The sequence below is a fragment of the Natrix helvetica genome (genome assembly GCF_964273705.1).
Source record: "Natrix helvetica genome assembly, chromosome: Z".
Classification (NCBI taxonomy): domain Eukaryota; kingdom Metazoa; phylum Chordata; class Lepidosauria; order Squamata; family Natricidae; genus Natrix; species Natrix helvetica.
The window spans coordinates 51,422,869-51,443,355 of record NC_138554.1 but is presented as its reverse complement, the minus strand read 5'-3'; the positions used below and the strand labels follow the sequence as shown (position 1 = coordinate 51,443,355).

The following is a 20,487-nucleotide window of genomic DNA, read 5'->3' as shown; positions in this document are numbered from 1 at the left end:
ATGCCCTCCGTCTTTAGTCCCCTTCAGATTAGCACCAAACTTTGCAGAATATGCGGCAAGTTGTCAATCATTTTGGATGTCTTTTCTGCGCCTGGTCGGGTTATTCTAACAGACGTTCTCCTACCTTGCCCGGATGAAGGAAAGCAACCTTTAAATATGCAGCATGCATGCAAACATATTCCCCCTTTAGGACTAATTGATGCAGCTGTCGCGGTCCGCACGTTGCCCGGGCCGGCGTTCCAACGGGAGCGAGAGGCGAGGGATCAGCTACACACCCTCGAGAGGCGGGATAGCGCGCGTGCGCGTCCCCCTAGAGTCCGAGGGGGCGAGCTCGCGGCGTTTTCATCCGCTCTTTGCCCCAGCGCTAGTTGGGAGGTCTCTACCTGTTCGCCTGGGCAAGAGAAGATGTTGCAAGAGATGCCGGGCTGAGCGGCAGCGGGCCAGGTAATGGGTCAAAGGGAGCGCGGCGCAGCGAGAAGGCGCTATTGATCGCAAGGGGAGACTTCTCTGGATCCGGTGTTTCCTGCATGCCACCTCCGCCACCTTCTTTTTGAAGAAACCCGTTTTACTTTGCAAAGCGAGAGAGGCGAAACCCCTCTTTGCTTCTCCATGAACTCGTGAGCAGGTATGAGAGAAGTGTGCTTTTGCAATGTGCCCGAGCAACACTTTTGCATAGGCGAAAAGGGGATGTCTGTAGTTCCTGTTTTCCGTTAAAACCATGTCAGTAGATACTCCATTCATTTTCTGCTTTCTTTCTATTACATTTGTTCCCGGGCTCTCTTCTTTCTCAAGCCGCTGACCTTCCCATTTGGTCTTCTTCGCACAGTTCTTTAGGTTTTCTGCCCTTTCCCCCAACCCCCCTGGTTCGTTCTTTTGACCATTCCTATTTTATCTTTAAAGTCCTTCACCTCCCTCTCAATATTCCCAATTACCCCCCCCCTTCTTTCGGATGATTTGAATTCTCTAAGTTAAAAGGACAGAAAAAAATTATAAAAATGTTCATGTAATCCCGTTTTCAACTTGAATGTGGGGTTTTTGTTACTGTCTTTACTTTTGATTCTCCTGTCAAAGTAGTGTGGTTTTGATCATGATTCTGTTAAAGATTTTAATTCTGTATGGACTATCAATCATGTTTCCTGGGTGCAAAATATTCAAAGAGCCCAAGAGCTCAATAGTTTAATAGTCCATTTGGAACTTTTGCTTTAGTGTTTTTGACTACACAAACCATTTTGTAAAAGCTCTCTGCACTGGGACACTTTTGTATAGTATTGTGAGAGATTTTTGGGTTTGAACTGTGAGGCCTGGGAAAGGCATTGAATTGAACTGAGACCAATGTTCAATGAGTTCAAAGGGATGATGGGCATTATTTACTTTATATGTTGGCGTATTTTGACATGAAAATGATCTTTCCATGTAATTTAGGATATTTTAATTAGGTAGTCTAAAACTTTATTATCAGATGTTGGTTTTCCAACTAACTTTTCCCATCCTGGCACCTTCCAGGTATTAGCTGAAAATTTTTAATCCTAAAATATGTAGCGAGAGCCAAGTGATGGAATAATCCTACATGGTGGAAACATAATTGCAATGCCACTTTGAAAATAAAGCCATACCAATGAATTAAGGCTCACCTACCCCCAAGGTTTGCTACAATTATCATATGGACTCCCAACATTTCATCAATTCATCTGTGTCTAATCATGTTTAGTGTAAGAACATATAAGCTTTTTGATTAGAAAGGATCCCCAGATTGTTGAAAATCTTTGCAGAGAATGATTCTACTGGGAAATGTCTATGGACTAGTGTAGATAATATTTCCCCCTCTTTTTGCAATTGATGTACATAATACAAGTTTTTATGGGCAGGAGTTTGGTTTAGATAATCAGCTGACTTACCTAATCATAACAGTAGACATTTTACATTAGCATTCTTTTGTAAATAATAGTGAGTTGTAGAGTGTCAGATTCATTGTATTAAAAATCATTGGGCTAATGAAAACAATGTTTTCCTGTTCTGTTTAGTTAGCGAGGTCTTGAGAGAATTTCCAGTATTCCTACATTAACAGGTATTTTTGGAAGAAGTTGCAAAATATGTTCTCCTTCAAGGGCATAATAGAACAAATTATTTGTAGTGGTTAGATGGATGTTACTGCCCAATAAATTTGGGGTATTTCTTAACTTTCCAAAAAGTTAAGTTTACTTAAGTTAAGTTAAGCCAAAGTTTGTTGTCTTTGGCTGGGAATAAAATGTACCCTCAATAATCATTAGTTCTTTGCTGTGCAAATGAATCACATCAGCTAACACAAACTAGGTAATTCTCAACTTCAACAGTGACTGGTCTAAGTCACAACAGTGCTAAAAAAGTGATTTAAGACCACTCCTCACACTTTTTTTTTATTAAAAGAGTTTTGTACAAACAATTTTTCCCCCTTTTCACCCCCCCGCCATACAATATAAATCTCATACAAATACTATACCCCCCCAACCCCCCCACAAAAATTCACTTTCAAATATTATACCAAATACTTTGCCCCCTCCTCTCCCCCCATCTTAAAATAGATTACTCGTAACCCCTCTCCTCCCAACAAACACAATATAAATTTCTCTTAGATTAATAATAACACATTGATCCCATTTTCTAAGCTAATTTAACATCTATAACTCTTAATATAAATTTCTCCTAGCATAACAATGTTTCATTAATCCCATCTTCTAATTTATTCATACATATATATTACCCCACCCTCCACCCTAACCCTCCCCCACCTCCCACACAAACCCACCCCCCTGACTTCCGCTGTATACCACTCTAACAATTCCAAACATCCCATATACTATTTACTCTGATCATCTATCGGTCTAAACATTCTTACCTAAAGGCTACATAATAACTCCTAGTCTGGTATTTATTCTGTATATAATCAATCCATTTTGCCCATTCCTGTGTGTAATCCTCCTGTTTCTGAGCTTTTAAGAAAGCTGAAATTTTTGCCATTTCAGCGAACCCCGCCACCTTCTGAATCCATTGATCAATTGTCGGTAAAAAATCTTTTTTCCAATGTTGCGCAATCAACAACCTAGCTGCTGTGACCATATACAAGGCCAATTTTGTTTCCCCTTTGGTAAAATCCTTAGCTATACCCAATAAAAACATTTGCGGAGTGAATTGTATTCTTTTCTTAAATACATTCTGCATAACCCACCATATTTTTATCCAAAAAGCTTTAACCTTGTTACAAGTCCACCATACATGAAAAAAGGTAGCATCTAGACACCCGCATCTCCAACATTTTGGTTGAACATTTGGGTACATGCATGATAATTTTTTAGGATCTAAATGCCATCTGTAAAACATTTTATAAAAATTCTCCCTTAAATTCTGTGACTGTGTAAATTTAACATTCTGAACCCATATTTTTCCCCATGTTTCCAACATAACCACTTCACCAAAATTCTGAGCCCATTTAATCATACAATCCTTAACCAATTCACTTTCTGAATCTCTTTCTAACAGTACATTATATATTCTTTTAACTTGTTTTGGACCAGTCTCTTTTATCTGCTTAATCAGTTCCACTTCTTTATCCATAAAACCGACCCTACGATCTTCTTCCCATCTCTTCTGTAGCTGTATGTAATGTAACCAATTTAAAGTAATTCCTTCTTCCAACAGCTGTTCCAAAGTTTTTAACTTCCATTCGCCCCCATCAGCAATAAGCACATCTTTATATAAACAACCCCCGAGGACTTAATATTCATAATCCCCATGGTGTCTGCAAGATCCAACCAAAGCTGTATTTTATAATCCCAATTGGGCCGGTGCTTCTTCCATATTCTCATCAAGGCACTTCGGAGAACACTCCTCACACTTAGAACTGTCATAGCATCCCCACAATCATGTAATCAAAATTCAGGTTCTGGGCAACTGGCATGTATTTGTGACAATAGGAGCATTCCAGTCATGGGGCTTCCCTTGGGACGCGCCCGAAGACTGCAGCTAGTCCAGAACGCAGCCGCGCGGGTAGTCATGGGGAGTACTAGGTACTCCCACGTAACACCTCTCCTGCGCGAGCTGCACTGGCTGCCTGTAGTCTTTCGGGTGCGTTTCAAGGTTCTGATTACCATCTTTAAAGCGCTCCATGGCATAGGGCCTAGTTACCTGCGGGATCGCATCCTCCCACATACATCCCTGTGGCCAATTCGCTCTCACAGGGAGGGCCTTCTCCTGGTGCTGTCCACGAGGCAATGCCAACGGGCGACACCGAGGAGTAGGGCCTTCTCTGTGATGGGCCCAACCCTCTGGAATGACCTCCCCCCCGACATTAGAACCACTACTGACCTCCGCTCCTTCCGACAGAAATTGAAGACACACCTGTTCCGACTGGCTGGTCTGGCATAATTTATAACGTCTACCTCCTGGCATACACATTTTTACTGGTTTTTAGAGGGATAGTTTTTTAAATTTAATCTTATATGACATTGGGATTTTAAATTTTGTACATTTCGATTTATTTATTTAGCTGTACAGTTTGGCATATTTTATCCTCCTCTCATATACATATTTATGTAGTTATTACTATGTTTTGATACGGACTGTACACCGCCCCGAGTCCCTTTCGGGAGAGGGGGCGATATATAAACGCTAATAAATAATAATAATAATAATAATAATAATAATAATAATAATAATAATAATAATAATAATAATAATAATAATAATTTAATAGCCATTTGTAACCTTCCCAGTTGACTTTTGACAAGCAAAATCGGGAGTGGGGGGAGCTGGATTTGCTTGATTCCCTTATCATCTGCAGTGATTTGCTTAATATCTATAGTTTTTTGCTTTAGTAAAAAGTCATAAAATTGGGCACAATGGGAATTCTGGTCTCACGTGTCATAAATTAAGGATTACATGTATTGTAAACTTCTGGGACATACCCAAAACTACCTTACTCAATTACACACCTGTTGGAACAATTGATTTAGTTGCTTAAATATTCCCAGTTGCTTCAAAGAAATCAATTAGCTTAATTTTTTTCCAATCTGATACTATCCGGATATTGTAAATGTCAGTTTGCACTTGGAGGTTACTTGATTGGAGAAGGCTGAGTTAATCTCTATCCAGTCATTCTCGAACTGCTGACTTTAGCATATAATCATGGTATTTCATGGATGTCTCCCATCCAAGAGCTAACCAGGTTAAACATCTTCGAAGCCCATACAAAATTCAGCTAGGACTAAGAGACAGCCAACCTGCTCAAATAATAAACTCTTATCATGCCATCAAACACCAATAAGGCAGTGAGTATTTCATAACATGCTGAGAATGGCAAGTAAGTGGCTCAGTGGAATATTTCTGATTTAGGAAGAGATAGTGCATTCATTCATTTTGTGTTGGCCCTGGCTATGTTTCATGTGAGGACAAATGCATACCTAACTGAAACTAAATGAACAGATTATATATTGATACTAGTAGAAAAAGAAGTCTACGATTCTGCACCAAATTAATTGTCTTCTAACTGGTTTCTGTGGTTAATTTGAAACTCTCAGCAGTCTGGCTCACAATAGCCTAAAGACTTTGACTACTAATATGAGGCAAGAGTTTTGTCACATATTGTCTTTAACATGACCCCCACTAATTAAGATATGCAAAATTAGACAGAGACTTCTTTGGGATTACACCAAAGCTATGAAAATTCCTAATCAAATATATTGTTGCTTTTAGAAAAACAAATCAGGGGAACCTTCTTCCAGAAAATGTTTGGGTTGCTCCAACTCATTTCGGCTGCTAACAATATTTTCACTAGTATTTTTTAATTGAGCATATTATTTTAAACCGCATATGTGTAAAATCTACCTATCAGGAATGATTTAATCCAACTTGTTGCCTGAGGCAAAAAAATAATAAGACAGCCGTACTTCTCTTAGCTTATAGAGTCAAAAGAGACTCCCGGCTGAGATTTACTTCAATCTTCTCTTCATTTCTTTCAAAGATTTCCTTGCATTTGAAGGCAGCAGCTAAGGGTCTCTGAGCAAATCATGGCAGCAACCTTACATAAAACTGCCTTTCATCAGTAGTATCTGATTCCCAAACGTGGAACAAATAATCACTGGGTCATCATATGGAGGTTGCCCTTTAAAAGTAGAACCACTGTCTCTCAACATTTAAGTTAGTACTTGGACAGAAGACCTTCAGTACATGGTTATTTGCTAAAACTGGGAAATTGAACCATTTTGAGCCCTGGTGCCAAGAAGTCTGCAGGTTTACATCAGGGTGGGGTTCAAAAAATTTTTACTACCAGTTCTGTGGATGTGGCTTTGTGGTCATGGCTTTGTGGGCGTGGCAGGGGAAGGATAGTGCAAAATCCCCATTCCCTCCCCACCCCAGTAACCTGCTTTCCAGCCCTGTTCTCCTGTTCAGGGAAACAAAAGAAGATTGGCTGGAAGGCAGCAGGGGCGGGGCCAGCCTATTTGCTGGTTCTACGAACTATTCAAAATTTCTGCTACCAGTTCTCCATAACCTAGCTGAATACCATCTCTGGTTTACATACATATTACCTCTATGTTTATGAGAGTTGATTAGCTTTAGAAGCATAGTAAAATCACATACCAAATCTCTGTCCCTTCCTCAGACAGATGTGCTCCAAATATTTTCAAATTATGGGAACTATAATTCCCAGCCAGAGGTTCCATTAATTTGGAATTCTGGGACTAATAATTGCAGTGCATTTGGAGGCATTGAGCTAGAAAAGTCTTCTTTAATCAGCTGATTCTATGATAATGTTTAAGAAAAGCAGAATTATGCTAGCTAAGGATGACCCAAGACCTAGTCCAGTGTATCTGGATGGCTGATCTGTCAATCAAAAGAATATCCAAGATTCACTTAGCCACCCTTTTATCTTTTGCCTACCAGATTTACCTCAGAATCTCTTCTTCTTAATTGTAATTAGAAACTGTAACTAAAAAAATCCAGATAATCCTTGCTGTTTATGAAATTCCAGAATTGAGTTTTCACTATCCCTTTATTGCCTTGCTGAGATAGATCGACATAGAAACTGGCCTGATCTTAACATTTGTTGAATGAGTCATGGTTTCTTGAGACATGTGTCTTATCATGCTTATTATAAAGCTATGGTGCTAACTTTCTCAGTGAGTCATTCACTAGTTTTATTAACATACAATGAATCTGTAAGGACAGTTAGGAATTAAAGGTAGAATAATGATTATAATTCCAAATTTCTTGTCTATATTCTTACTTTACATATACCAAACTCAAAATCCTAGACAATTTCAGAAGGTTAGTTTCAGCTAACTACATTTATATGTAATTCAAGTGCTTGATACTTCAGGAAGAGTCAAATTCGCATCCACCTAAACCACCAACGTCTGTGGGGTCATTTACGTTATTCACACTACATGCTGAACCATCATCCAGTAAAATTCAAACAACATTTGAAACTTTCATCTAATAAGGTCAACTCTATCTTGATTCCTAATGATTTCATGGTCAGGTCCATATATTTTTCTTGGCAACAATATTGAAGTGCATCTTCTGATATATTTTTTTTTACTTTCCAGTTCAATTTATAGGGCTAGTATTTGGGGGGAGGCTCAAACTCACCCAGCCAAGACCATCTCTGCTTATCCTCTTGAAAACTGCTCAGGTCACCTTGAAACTAGGATCTCATTAGACTGAGTTAACCTTGAAATGAACTATCTACTAGCAACAACCCTACTCAACCCACCTCCCATTATTGTGAGAATAAATTTAGAGGAGCAAATACTATACACAGTGCCTCGAGCCCCTGAAATATAAAATTAACTACTATATAAAAATATTCAAATGTTGTAGTAGAGTGAAATCTGACTTGCACATTTTTTATAAAGGTGAAAATCGCTTCACAATTTTATTATGATGGGTGAATGTTCTTGGCAGGTGTGGTCATGTTAAAATGCTATAATAATGCAATAATAATTATCTGGCAAAAGTTTAAACAAGATTGGGTAACCCACGTGTCTAATTTGGGACCCTGAAAGCTCTCAGAATGTGTAGGTCAAAATTGGGAAGGCTTTTTTTTTTTTGAGGTTTAAAAAATATTTTAAAGCAAGCAAAATGGTGCAGACTTCCTCAAAATGAGAATGATAGAAGACAAATTATTTGAACTCCAACAGCAAAATACTGTGTACCACTGAATATGGACTAATCCTTATAATGAGTCAGGGTGAGAGATCCTTTTCAATTTAGAAACTGCATTTGGATTTTGTGCTTTGCCTAGGCAGGAGGCAATTGGGGACATCATCAGTGGGTTGGTCTAAAGAGTTTGGAGCTTTAAATTTTTTAAAATCTTTGTGTGTAAGGGATAGGGACCAAACGTGTTGCCTTAGGGCCACCTTCAAGAGGTTATAGTACTCATTTGGCCTTTTAAATCCCTGTAAAAAAAGGGGGGGGATTTCATTTTACTCAGTGCCTTGGAAAAATAAATAAATTTGCCTGTTCTAAAGCTAAGTCAGAAATAATCACCAATTATATCAGATAGAATGTTCCTTTCCCTCTTCTGGGATCTATCCACATCCTGCAGTTTTTTATTTTGATCAGAATTTGGGATCCTTGTAATTTGACATTGGTGATACATGTTTAAAAAAATTCATTGCATTTTCACACTTCCAACTGATAAACCCAGATTCAGAATCAACAGAATCAAGTCCTCAAATTTTATCATGTCATACAGAAGTTCTGGAGATCATATTGACCATAAGATCCTGCTTTTAAAAAGTGAGGACCCCTTTGACTGAATGCTGAAGTCAATTAGGACAACTTGGATGATGTCCAACATATCTCAGAGGCTACCACTGCCAGTCCAGAGAGAATATTCTTAGTAATGTGGGTCTGTTCCAGCAAGATTCATTTTGAAATCTCTGTGGCCCATCAGTCAAAATTAGGAGATTGCCGAAGTGGATATTTGATTCATCATTCCAGTAGAGGCTTCCCATTGGTTATGTTTGCTTAATACAGCTGACCCAGTTAGCTTTATCCTGAGGGAATATTCCTGTTGGTTAGCACTATGAGAACATAGATAACCTAGTCAAATCCAGAACAGTCATCTCTGATATAAAGATTACACTGTCATTAACCTGTTCAGAGTTTAAACAGCTGTAGATGGGATTTTTCCGTCCTTTGAATGTGGCTGTCTAAATCTATTTTTTTTAACCCTAATCTGTATTTTTTTGTTTTTATTGTAATTAAAACATGAGTAAAATGTTTTTTTAAAATAGCATCCAGCAACAGTATTTTTTTTAATTCCAGAGATTTGTTTAAAAGGACAACATATAACAATAATGTGCGAATATGGTTTTGAAAATGAAGCCCAACAGCAGTTCGCTTATTCTGTAACATAAATATGAACAGCAACCAAAATTTACTTTGTGTGTAATGTTTCTACATCTTCAGAAAGATAAGGAACGTTTTCAGATGCATGAGGGAATTTAGCAATTGAGACATGAAGAAACTAGAACTTCTCTTCTGCTACATTAGAAACCTGTTTGATTTGGATCCATGGTAACACAGTAGAGATATACAATATGCTCCTGTTGGAAACTTATAAGAAGGCAAGATCTGAGAATCTTGGTACTTGATTTATAATTTTGATAATTTTTGCATCCTTAAAGTGATTTATGATTTTGACAAATTTTATTCGCTGAGCAGAAGTGATAAACCTAGAGTAATTCTTTGTAGACAAGAGCTATCAGTCATTCCCTTGTGTCTTCAGCTCTATTTTTCAATTAATCTGATCACTTAAGTGAATGATTAAGTGCTTGTGGTAGTTCTTAATTCCTTCTCAAATAGGAATTATTACTACACATTCGTGTTAGAAATTTATCCTGGTACTGAATCAAATTCTCATGGGGGAAAGGTTATGAGATACAGCATATGACCAAAAAACAAACAAACACCAATCCAGTGATTATATGGAAACCATGAGCCCATGAAGAAACAGAGCAGGAGGAGTCTGTGAAGAAAAGTGGATGCTGTTTTCAAATGTTACAGTTTGGATTATTGTTAAGAACTGTTCGTAACTGCTATAAATACTGTTGGATTGAGGAATGAGATTTGAGATGTGGGTGTTCTGTGAACAGAGCTGCTGAATGTATGGTCAAAATTAGAGTTCTGTACCTCCATGACAGTGGTATAGTCATGAGAATAGAGCTCATCCTTTCAGGCCAGTTCCCTGTCAGATACAGAAAGAAGTAGATTATCAGTGAAAAGATGTATGTCTGGATTTCTATTTCTGGTGAGTGACTATGGCAAACTTGTCTTGATCTTCTGATATGTGTGGGTTTTTTAAAAAACTCTGTTGTCCTTTAGGAAGTTCTTGTACAGTTTGTGCTCTTTGCCCAAGACATATTGAGTGTCACAATTAAAAATAAGATCATTACGAAGTTTGCATATGTCTATAAATCAAATCATTAAGGCAAGTCTGCATTTTCAAAAAGTGCCTTTCAGCTCTTAGGTACGCAAAGTCTTCCCTGGAATTTGTCCCCACCCTTCTTAAACTTTTCAATGCTGCAATCTTTTGAAAATCAAAACAACCCATTCCTTGTCCTCTGCTGCTTAAGATACACAAATCAAGCATTGAGTTCTAAGGCAGGGCAGGGTTTTTAAGTTGCAATCTTGCATTTGAGTACATTTTTGAAAGTTTGTTTACATTATGTCCACAAGCAGTGATTTTATACTATATGAGTGAAATAGCTCACCTTTCTTTCCCACTCCTCTGAAACATTTCACTGCCCAGAACCTCAAACATTTTGATTATAAACAGCAGCATAGTGTAGCTTAGTGGGCACTTCTGTATTTAGGTGTGAGTCATACAGACATTGCTCTTGTCCTGATGCTTCTCTTCAGCTGCATCTCAGTAAATGTATTGGTTCTCAAAAATAGTATCAGTGTACCTAAATAAATTCAGCTTGTCTGGACTGGAAACAAATCCTCCTTTTTTCCTTGCCCTACAGATGTACCATAAAGAACATCTGTATGGTTAAGGAGCTATTTAAACACTGCCAGGAGCTTTAATAGCTAGAATTAATAGCTAGAATACAAGACCCAAAGCCATTTACCAAAACATTCAGGAAGAAGGCAAACCATAATATTGTCCTTTCTGAATGCCTTATCTGAAGACAGGATCCTCTAAGCAACAGCTTGGACACTGTGTTGCAGAGAGTCTTTTGTCACAAGTGACTTTGTCCATGAAGCCATCAGCAAAATGATGGCTATATGCAATCTTAATACAGGAAATGCATCTTCTAGTACAATAGAGGTGTCAAGCTTGATTTCATTGAGGGCTGTATCAGGGTTCTGTTTGGCCTCTTGGGGGCCGGGGTGTGACCAGGATGGCCATGGCAGGTGTGGCCAGCTCAACATCATTGGGAGCCGGGGCCCCTGTGGTGGCTAAGTGCTAAGGCAGGACTTCCCTCAGACCCTCCCTCACTCTCATTATAATCTTCTTCCTTCCTTCCTTCCTTCCTTCCTTCCTTCCTTCCTTCCTTCCTTCCTTCCTCCCTTTTCTTTTTTCATTCCCTCTTCATTCTCTTTTCTTCTTTCTTCCCCTCTTTCTTTATTTTTCCTTCCTTGCTCTATTCCCATCTCCCTTTCTTTTTCTTTTTCTTTCCTCTTTCCCTTTCTCCTTTCCTGTCTCATCTTGCACGCTCAAATGCAAAAGGGGAAACATTTCTCCTTTTGTTTTGCTTTTAGTTTGTTTTACTAGCTCTCTGTCAGCGAAAATGGAGCCCCCGGGGGCACATGTGGCCCCTCAGTGCCTAGCGTCACTACGGGCAGAGTCTCTGCGGACCAGTCCTTTGCTGTTTCCAGAGCAGCTCTGCAGGCCAGATCTAAACACCCTGTGGGCTGAATCCAGCCCATGGGCCTTGAGTTTGACACCCCTGCAATACATGATTAACACAGCAAGTTGCAAATCCAATTGTCACACCTGAATAGAGAGCAAGGGGTTCCAGAAGTTGCAGTACACAGAGAGATGAGGAACCTGCTCCATATATCATCAGCTTTTTTAAAAAGAAAAAAGTATTGTGCATGCCTGCAGGATATATGTCTTTGCTTGCAAAATGGAAGTTATACAGTATTTATAATACAGTCACTCTCTCAAGCTTAAAATTTCTAGCTAAAAAATGCCCTCCATCCCTATTCAAATATAATTATAAGAGCTGTGGTGGTGCAGTGGTTAGAATGCAATATAGCAGGTTAACTCATTACTCACCCCAGGAGTTTGGTCCTGACCAGCTCATGGTTGACTCAGCCTTCCATCCTTCCAAGGTCGGTAAAACGAGAACCCAAATTGTTGGAACCCAATATGCTGACTCTGTAAACCACGTAGAGAGGGCTGTAAAGCACTGTGAAACAATATATAAGTCTAAGTGCTAGTGCTATTGTTATTAATGTAAGGTGGAAAGAGGCATGCTCAGCTGTTCATGGCATTGTTTTGTTTTCTATGTTCATTTTGTTTTCTACTGAAAATTCTACTTCCTCAGTTTGATGATGGTAAGTGTGAAAGGAAATATTGATGTTTATCCCTTTTAATGTTGGCATGATTTACTTTTTCTTAAAATTAAATGGTTCTCAATACTGTACTTGGGGAAATGTTATATATGAAAATTCCTACTTTTAATGGCTACCACAGAGATTCCTTTCCCTATATAACTCCCATGTCTCCCTCCGTGGACATTCTCCCTACTTCTTGACATCATACTGAGCCTGCCCTTCTTACGATCCTGTGGAAACTGCAAAAATGAAATACAATATACAAAAGGAACAGCTGGACGCACCCCACCACCACAACCCAATTTACATGCATTCCGTTGATTTAATGAATTCAACATAACTGATAGTGTTTCGGTCAATCCAGTTGGTGTCAACACAGACAGCTACTATTCTTCATTAATATCTTTGCAGAATCAAAATAATAGTTTAAAAGACTGAAGAGTATAGGGCTATACAGGATCAATGTCTCTGCTAAGGGTTTCCATTCTGGACTCTCAGCTATTAGGGGAAACTGGGACAACCTGGGGGCTGATATCACCATCACAACCCGAACATCAAGGGATATTAACATGGAATTATTCCTATACATATATGTTCTACAAGTAGTACTTATATTTATCTATGAAAACGTTGAACATGCTTGGCTCATTCTCTGCTCAGGGTGAACCATTCACTAAGCACTGCATTTATTCTCATGCATCCAAAAATCATTTATCACTTTTGTAACATTGAGTAACTAGCCTTTAATTCAATGGTCACGTAAAACATTCTCTAATTCAAGTCTATTCCTTTTTATCATATATTTTCCCAAAATCAACTAACATAAAATCAACTTCATCATATTCATGCATTTTCAGGGGACCAGCTGGATAACAACAGCCTGGTTTGCATACCACCTACTTAGCTTAAAGCTGTACTGCACTTCCTAAATACTGCTAATTGTTAGCTCCATATGAGCAGACATACGCTTAAACACAAATTTGGACAAACAGATCTTTTTCTCACATACTTTCCAGTCACCATTCTCATTCATTATTAGGGTTGTGAATAACCATTTCCGCACTCTTTAGTCTCATTCCAATAAACAGATTCATTTACGTATGTCCCATAGTAGAATATATTTTTCCATACTGGCTTGCATTCATTCATAACGTTGCACAATTTCTCCCAAAAACTAATCTCTTGTCCTTTCATTATCACTCTTGACTGCAGTGTTAACACACACTTACCTGTTTTCATTCACACCCACGACAAACTAGATGATACCAATTCATAATTTCTGAAATATAATAATTTGTCATTAGAACTACAGCTTCACTTCATCAATTCTGCTCCACAGGATCAGACTACCTTCACTCAATTTTATTATGTCCATCCTTTTCTTTTGGTTTCAAAAACACACAGCATATTAATTTTTTAAAATTACATTTCATTCATGAATTCATGCTTTTCACTGTCTTCACATTCCACGTTGCAATTTTCCATATGCCGTGACGTTCACCAGATGAGTCTAACAATATTCACCTCTGTCACCCATCATGGCTTTGGTCAATGGAGGCTTTTTACATAACAGTATTTATAAAATAGAGGTGTACAGTAGACTAGATTACCAGCCTAATTTTATCTATGCTCCTGCAGCTTTCCCTGCTAACAGTAATGAGAGTACCAGACAGTTCTGCTTTAGTGTTATCCTAAACACATAATGTTTATTGTATGCAAGCTAGTATCTCTAATCTAGAGACTATCGTGCAAGTCATGATACTGTTGGCACAATTTAAGATTGTAAACCTTTCTAATGAACTACTGATAATTCATTATGCTTTGCACTATTCCAGTTTATACAAATGGTAACATATGATGCGCCATTTCAGTTTTTAAATTATCTGTTGCCTCTCTTTCCTCCATAACAATACCTATAATCTTCCACCAACCTGATAATCTTGCCTTTGTTTATAGCAGAAAAGTACAAAATTTCAGTGCCATAATAACTATCAATCCACCATCTTAAAGAGGAAGATACATATTTTTGTCTTCTTGGGATGTTCTTAAAATGCTCAAATTCCTATTCCAATATGAAGATTCCGATTTGTAGCTTCTTTTCTCCAAACCAATCACAAGTAGCAGATTTGTAAAGTGGCTGGATGATAATAATAGATGTATGCACATAAATCAAAGCAGCTCTTACAGCAAATACCTTGACCCAGCCTCAGAAAACACCTCTCATCTTTCCAGGAACACACACGCCTTTGAGAACATAAACGAAGGGGTGTGTACATAGACTGCACACTGGATAGACTGCATTTAAGTAAAGGAAAAAAGGCAAAATATGCAAAGAACTCTTAAATAACTTTTTTTTATCCTTTCATAAAAGTTGATAGCAAACTCCTTTTGCAGTAATTTGTTTCAAGGAGGACTGATAATCTGTCATAGCTATTCTGGAGACCTCAATTAAAGTCCAGTATCTACAAAGCAGAAACATAATTTTAAAATTCCTTTTTCATGCCTTTGTAGATATGCAACTTTCAGTAGCAACAAGCTGCAACTATACAGACCCCTTCATCTAGAGACCAAGAGACGTTTCCCAAAAGGGACATCAGTTTAAATCGAGTTCCAACAATTTGATTCATTTTGAATCACTGATTCAATCTGATCTAACAATTCACTTGAAAAAAATAAGATTCAAATTTACTTTGGAGATTTGATTGAATTTCCAGTGAAATGTGAAATTTTGTTTCACACGCTTTTGGCTCCATGTTTACAACTTTACAGCAGAAAGCTTTAGGATTATCCCTTCTTTATTTCAAACCATAATCGAGTTTTAATTATGACTCCTTTGACTGTTCCCTAACAAATAATATTGTACAAACACTCTGCTTCCCAAAGTTTTGTTTTCTTGTTAAATACTAATGGAAGTGGGAGGGGAAGAATCATGCCGTAAGCCCCACCATTATTATACAGGTTTCTACGGATGCCAATGGATTGAAATTTTAAAAATGATCATCAGAAAGGAGTACAGGCAGTCCTTGCTTAATGGCCACAATTGGAATTAAAGATGTTGTCGTTAAGTGCTTTGGCACTAAGCAGAAAAATCATATGACCATCAATTTTATAACCCTTCCCACTCAATCATTAATAGAATAAAATAGAATTCTTTATTGGCCAAGTGTGATTGGACACACAATAAACAAGTCATTGAAGTCATTGGGTGAAAAATCACATGACTGATACTTTTGATTTTACTTCTGCATTCTGCACTAACTGTGCTTGGTGCACGTTGATTGGGAAGCACACAAATTGAAATCAGATGACTGCGTGATGCTGACACTGCAACAGTTATAAATGTACACTGGTGGCAACGCATCTGAATGGCAGTAACTTCAAATAGTCATTAAAGTAGGCAGTCAGTAAACAAAGCCTACTTGGACTTGGCTAACTCCATTTAAGATGAGAAGCTAAACAAGATTGGGTCTAGTTGGTATTTGAGATGGAAACTACTTATATGTGCCAAGTCTCAGACCATAATTCTTGTTTTGAAGAAAAGGCTCCAACAAAACCTGTAGAGTGCCAGCCAAAATAAGAATCACCTGAAGCTGGTCAAACTCAGACACCATCTGAACAGTTGAAGCAATCAGATGATGACTCTATTAGCCCTTCCAGCCCCTGCAGCAGGGTGATTAAAGGCAGCTGGCTGCAGCCTGGCTGCACGTGATTCCTTATTGTAATCAGTCATCTGATTGTTGGAATTTGACATTTTTGTGGATTCTTTTTGTGAAATTCTAACCTCTGAACTGTTATGCAATGCGAGGTCCGTTGTCAATAAGGCCCCCCTCATTCATGATCTAATTTTGGAGGGGGAGCCGGACCTCGCGGGAATAACGGAAACCTGGTTGGGCCACGAGGGAGGGTTACGCCTCGTGGAAATGTGCCCACCAGGTTACCAAGCATTTCACCAGCCCCGGGCCCGGGGAAGGGGCGGTGGGGTAGCAGTGATTATCCGGGAGGACTTAGAGCCGAGGGAGTCCACTGTGCCACAGACGTCCTGATGTGAATCCCTTGTTGTGAAATGGGGCCCTGGGAGGCAGTTGGGCCTGCTGATAGCATACCTGGCTCCCCGCCATACATCAGCGACCCTGCCTGAGCTCCTCGAGCTGATCTCATCGGTGGCGGTTGAGACCCCCAAACTTCTAGTGATGGGGGATTTTAACCTGCCGTCGGTGGGAGAAGCATCAGAGGGGGTTTGGGAGTTCATGGCTTCCATGATAGCCATGGACCTGACTCAAATGATTCAAGGCCCGACACACGAGGGAGGTCACACCTTGGACCTTGTTTTTGTCTCTCGCCAGTGGTTGAGTGATCTGGGAGGAGTGAATTTAACCATCACTCCTCTGTCATGGTCAGATCACTCACTCCTCCGACTTGACTTCCCTGGTGCTACCCCTCGCTGCGGGGAGGCGGAACCGGAAAACACTAGATGGTTCCGCCCCAGGCGCTTGATGGAACCAGACAGGTTCCAGACGGAGCTTGGGCCACCTCCTGCAGCCCTGACCCGCCCTCGGGTAGAGGACCTGGTGGCCGCGTGGAATAATGCGACTACCGGGGCCTTGAACCGGGTGGCGCCTTTGCAGCCTCTCCGGCGGCAACGATCCACCCTGGCTCCTTGGTTTACCGAGGAGCTAAGGGTGATGAAGCGCCGCAAGAGATGCCTAGAGAGTCGTTGGAGATCCTCCCGATCCGAATTTGACCGAGCACAGGTACGAGCCCATTTAAGGACGTACCTAGTGGCATTGAGAACGGCCAAACGTCAATATTGTGCCGCTCTCATTGCATCCGCAGAGAACCGCCCTGCCGCCCTGTTTCGGGTGTCCCGCTCCCTTCTGTTTCAGAGGCCGCGGGAGGCCCCTCTACAGGGTAGGGCAGAGGAGTTTGGGAAATATCTGCAGGATAAAGTCGCTCAAATCTGGAAGGATTGGGTCCCCTTCAGTGGCCCAGTCGAGACGCCAGTGGCGAGTCTTGAGAAACCTTTTTGGGAGGAGTTTGACTTGGTTGTCATCGAGGATTTGGACAGATTGCGTGGACGACTGCGACCTACCACATGTTTACTGGACCCGTGTCCCTCCTGGCTTGTACTGGCATCCTGGGAGGTTACACGCGACTGGCTCCTGGGCCTAGTGAATGCTTCATTGGGTGAGGGGTCTCTCCCGGCCGCCTTGAAAGACGCTGTGGTGAGACCCTTGCTCAAGAAGCCTTCCCTGGACCCTACGGAGCTGGCCAATTATCGTCCTGTCTCCAACCTTCCCTTTTTGGCGAAGGTTGTAGAGAGTGTGGTGGCTTCTCAGTTTCCACGACATCTGGAGGAAAATGATTATCTAGACCCGCGCCAGTCCGGCTTTCGCCCTGGGCACAGCACAGAGACGGCCTTGGTCGCGTTGGTAGATGATCTCTGGAGGGCCAGAGATAGGGGCTGTTCCTCTATCCTGGTCCTATTAGACCTCTCGGCGGCTTTTGATACCATCGACCATGGTATCCTGTTGCGCCGACTGGAGGGGTTGGGGGTCCGGGGCACCGTTTTGCGGTGGTTCGGCTTCTACCTCTCTGGCCGGACGCAATGTGTGTTGGCAGGGGAGCAGAGGTCGACCCTATGCCCCCTTACTTGGGTGCCACAGGGGTCGGTCCTCTCGCCACTCCTGTTCAACACATACATGAAGCCGCTGGGTGAGATCATCCGTGGTTTCGGGGTGGGATATCATCTGTACGCTGATGATACTCAGCTGTACATTTCCACCCCGAACCACCCCAACGAGGCCATCGAAGTGATGTCCCGGTGTGTGGAAGCCGTACGGATCTGGATGGATGACAACCGACTCAGGCTCAACCCTTCCAAGACGGAGTGGCTGTGGGTTCCGGCTCCCCGGTTCAACCAGATAATTCCATCTCTGGCCATTGGGGGCATTCAACTCGCCCCCGTGGAGCGGGCACGCAATTTGGGCGTCCTCCTAGATGCCAGGCTGTCCATGGATGAACATGTGACAGCCGTGGCCAGGGGGGCGTTCCACCAGGTTCTCCTGGTGCGCCAATTGCGCCCCCTATTGGACCGGGACGCCCTACGCACAGTCACCCATGCGCTGGTGACGTCTCGCCTGGACTACTGTAACGCTCTCTACATGGGGCTTCCCTTGAAATGCACTCGGAGACTGCAGTTGGTCCAGAATGCAGCCGCGCGGGTGATTATGGGGAGTACCAAGTACTCCCATGTGACACCTCTCCTGCGCGAGCTGCACTGGCTTCCTGTGGTCTATCGAGTGCGTTTCAAGGTTTTGATTACGATCTTTAAAGCGCTCCATGGCTCAGGACCTAGTTACTTGCGGGATCGTATTCTGCCCCATACATCCCTACGACCCATCCGCTCGCACAGAGAGGGACTTCTCCAGGTGCTGTCCACCAGACAGTGCCATGGGGCGGCGCCTAGGAGCAGAGCCTTCTCTGTGGCGGGCCCAGCCCTGTGGAATGACCTCCCCCCGGATATTAGGACCACTACTGACCTCCGCTCCTTCCGTGTCAAGCTCAAGACCCACCTTTTCCAAATAGCTGGCCTGGCTCAACCATAACTTCGTATCGCTCCTGATGGGTTTTTTAATTTAGTAATTTTATTTAAGGGGATTTTAAATTGTGTTTTTAATTGTCTTTCACTTATAAGTCAACTCTCCTCCATGCACATATGTATATGTCTCTGTTCTTTTTGTATATATGTTTGTCTTATGTGTATTTTTATTTGTTTTGATTGTACGCCGCCCCGAGTCCTTCGGGAGAGGGTTGCGGCTAATCAAATAAAAATTATTATTATTATTATTATTATTATTATTATTATTATTATTATTATTATTATTATTATTATTATTATTATTATTATTATTATTATTATTATTATTATTAACTGGCTGATAATTAAGACAGACCTAGCTCTTGGAACTCTGGACTGGATTTTGACTATTTTTCAGTACTCCTGTTAAAAGCAAAACCATTCATTTAAAGATTCTGTTTTGTAAACTGCTAATTTCCATAATGACCATCTATGACTATTTAATTGAAACTAGGATACTATCATTGAACTCCATCTTGGAAAAAAGAAAGGCAAACCAGTTACTTTAATCCAAAAAGACCCCTATTTATGCTTGTCCATTAACTGAAGTTACTACGAGTCAAGTTCAATTTAGAGGAGACATCGCTATTTAGTAGCATAATCCTATGAAAAAGCTAATTTTCAGACTTCCTGTCACCTTTGGATAACTCATGGCACAATTAAGATTTAAATTCATGTTATTCATGCATTAGCAATGGCATTAATTTTAATCAAGAGCATGGCACCATTTGCAAGTTTGTGTGTGTGTGTGTGTGTGTGTGTGTGTTTTGTTTTTCAGGTATCTTTGCCTAAAACAGCATTCTCCAATCTGGAGCCCTCCATCAACTTCTTGGTCATGCTGACTCATCATTTTGGGGGTTCCAAATCCAAAATCTCTAGTAGGCCCTAGGTTGGTTTTCTTCCTTGATTCTCCATGAATTGACGCTTTATCCCAAACTGTCTTCCTACACACTCTTTTATTGGTGGGAAAAGTCACATTCCCTAAATGATGTTATTACATTCTAAAAGTTGAATAGGGATTTCTAACGATTAAGGAAACATCAAGTATAATTAATTGCCAGTGCAAAAAAAAATTAGCTAATTATGCTGAACTATCAGCAAGCCACCACAGTGAAAGGAATTTTCAGTAATTCACAATTCTTTCTGCAGGCACTGCAAGATTTTCTTGTTTGATTGGCCTAATAATCAAAATTAGGAAAATTAGGAAATCAGACTAGGAAGATGATTGATTGACAGACAGAACAAGCAGTGACACAACCCATACGTATCTAGATGATATATGTATGTATGATATTGGAAATTAG

The 20,487-nt window shown here is 40.5% G+C and overlaps 1 protein-coding gene across 3 annotated transcripts in view; it reads left to right on the top strand.

Annotated features, from left to right (window-relative positions):
* The first annotated feature begins 210 nt into the window (after nt 1-210).
* The window catches only part of ZNF385C (zinc finger protein 385C), a 243,928-nt gene continuing 223,651 nt past the window's right edge, over nt 211-20,487 (top strand). The window contains exon 1 of one of the 3 annotated variants that reach the window (XM_081933320.1): nt 211-625. The gene's annotated coding sequence lies outside the window, so the exon portion shown is untranslated. The remainder of the gene's footprint in view (nt 626-20,487) is intronic. The other 2 variants (XM_081933318.1, XM_081933317.1) reach the window with 2 other exon arrangements.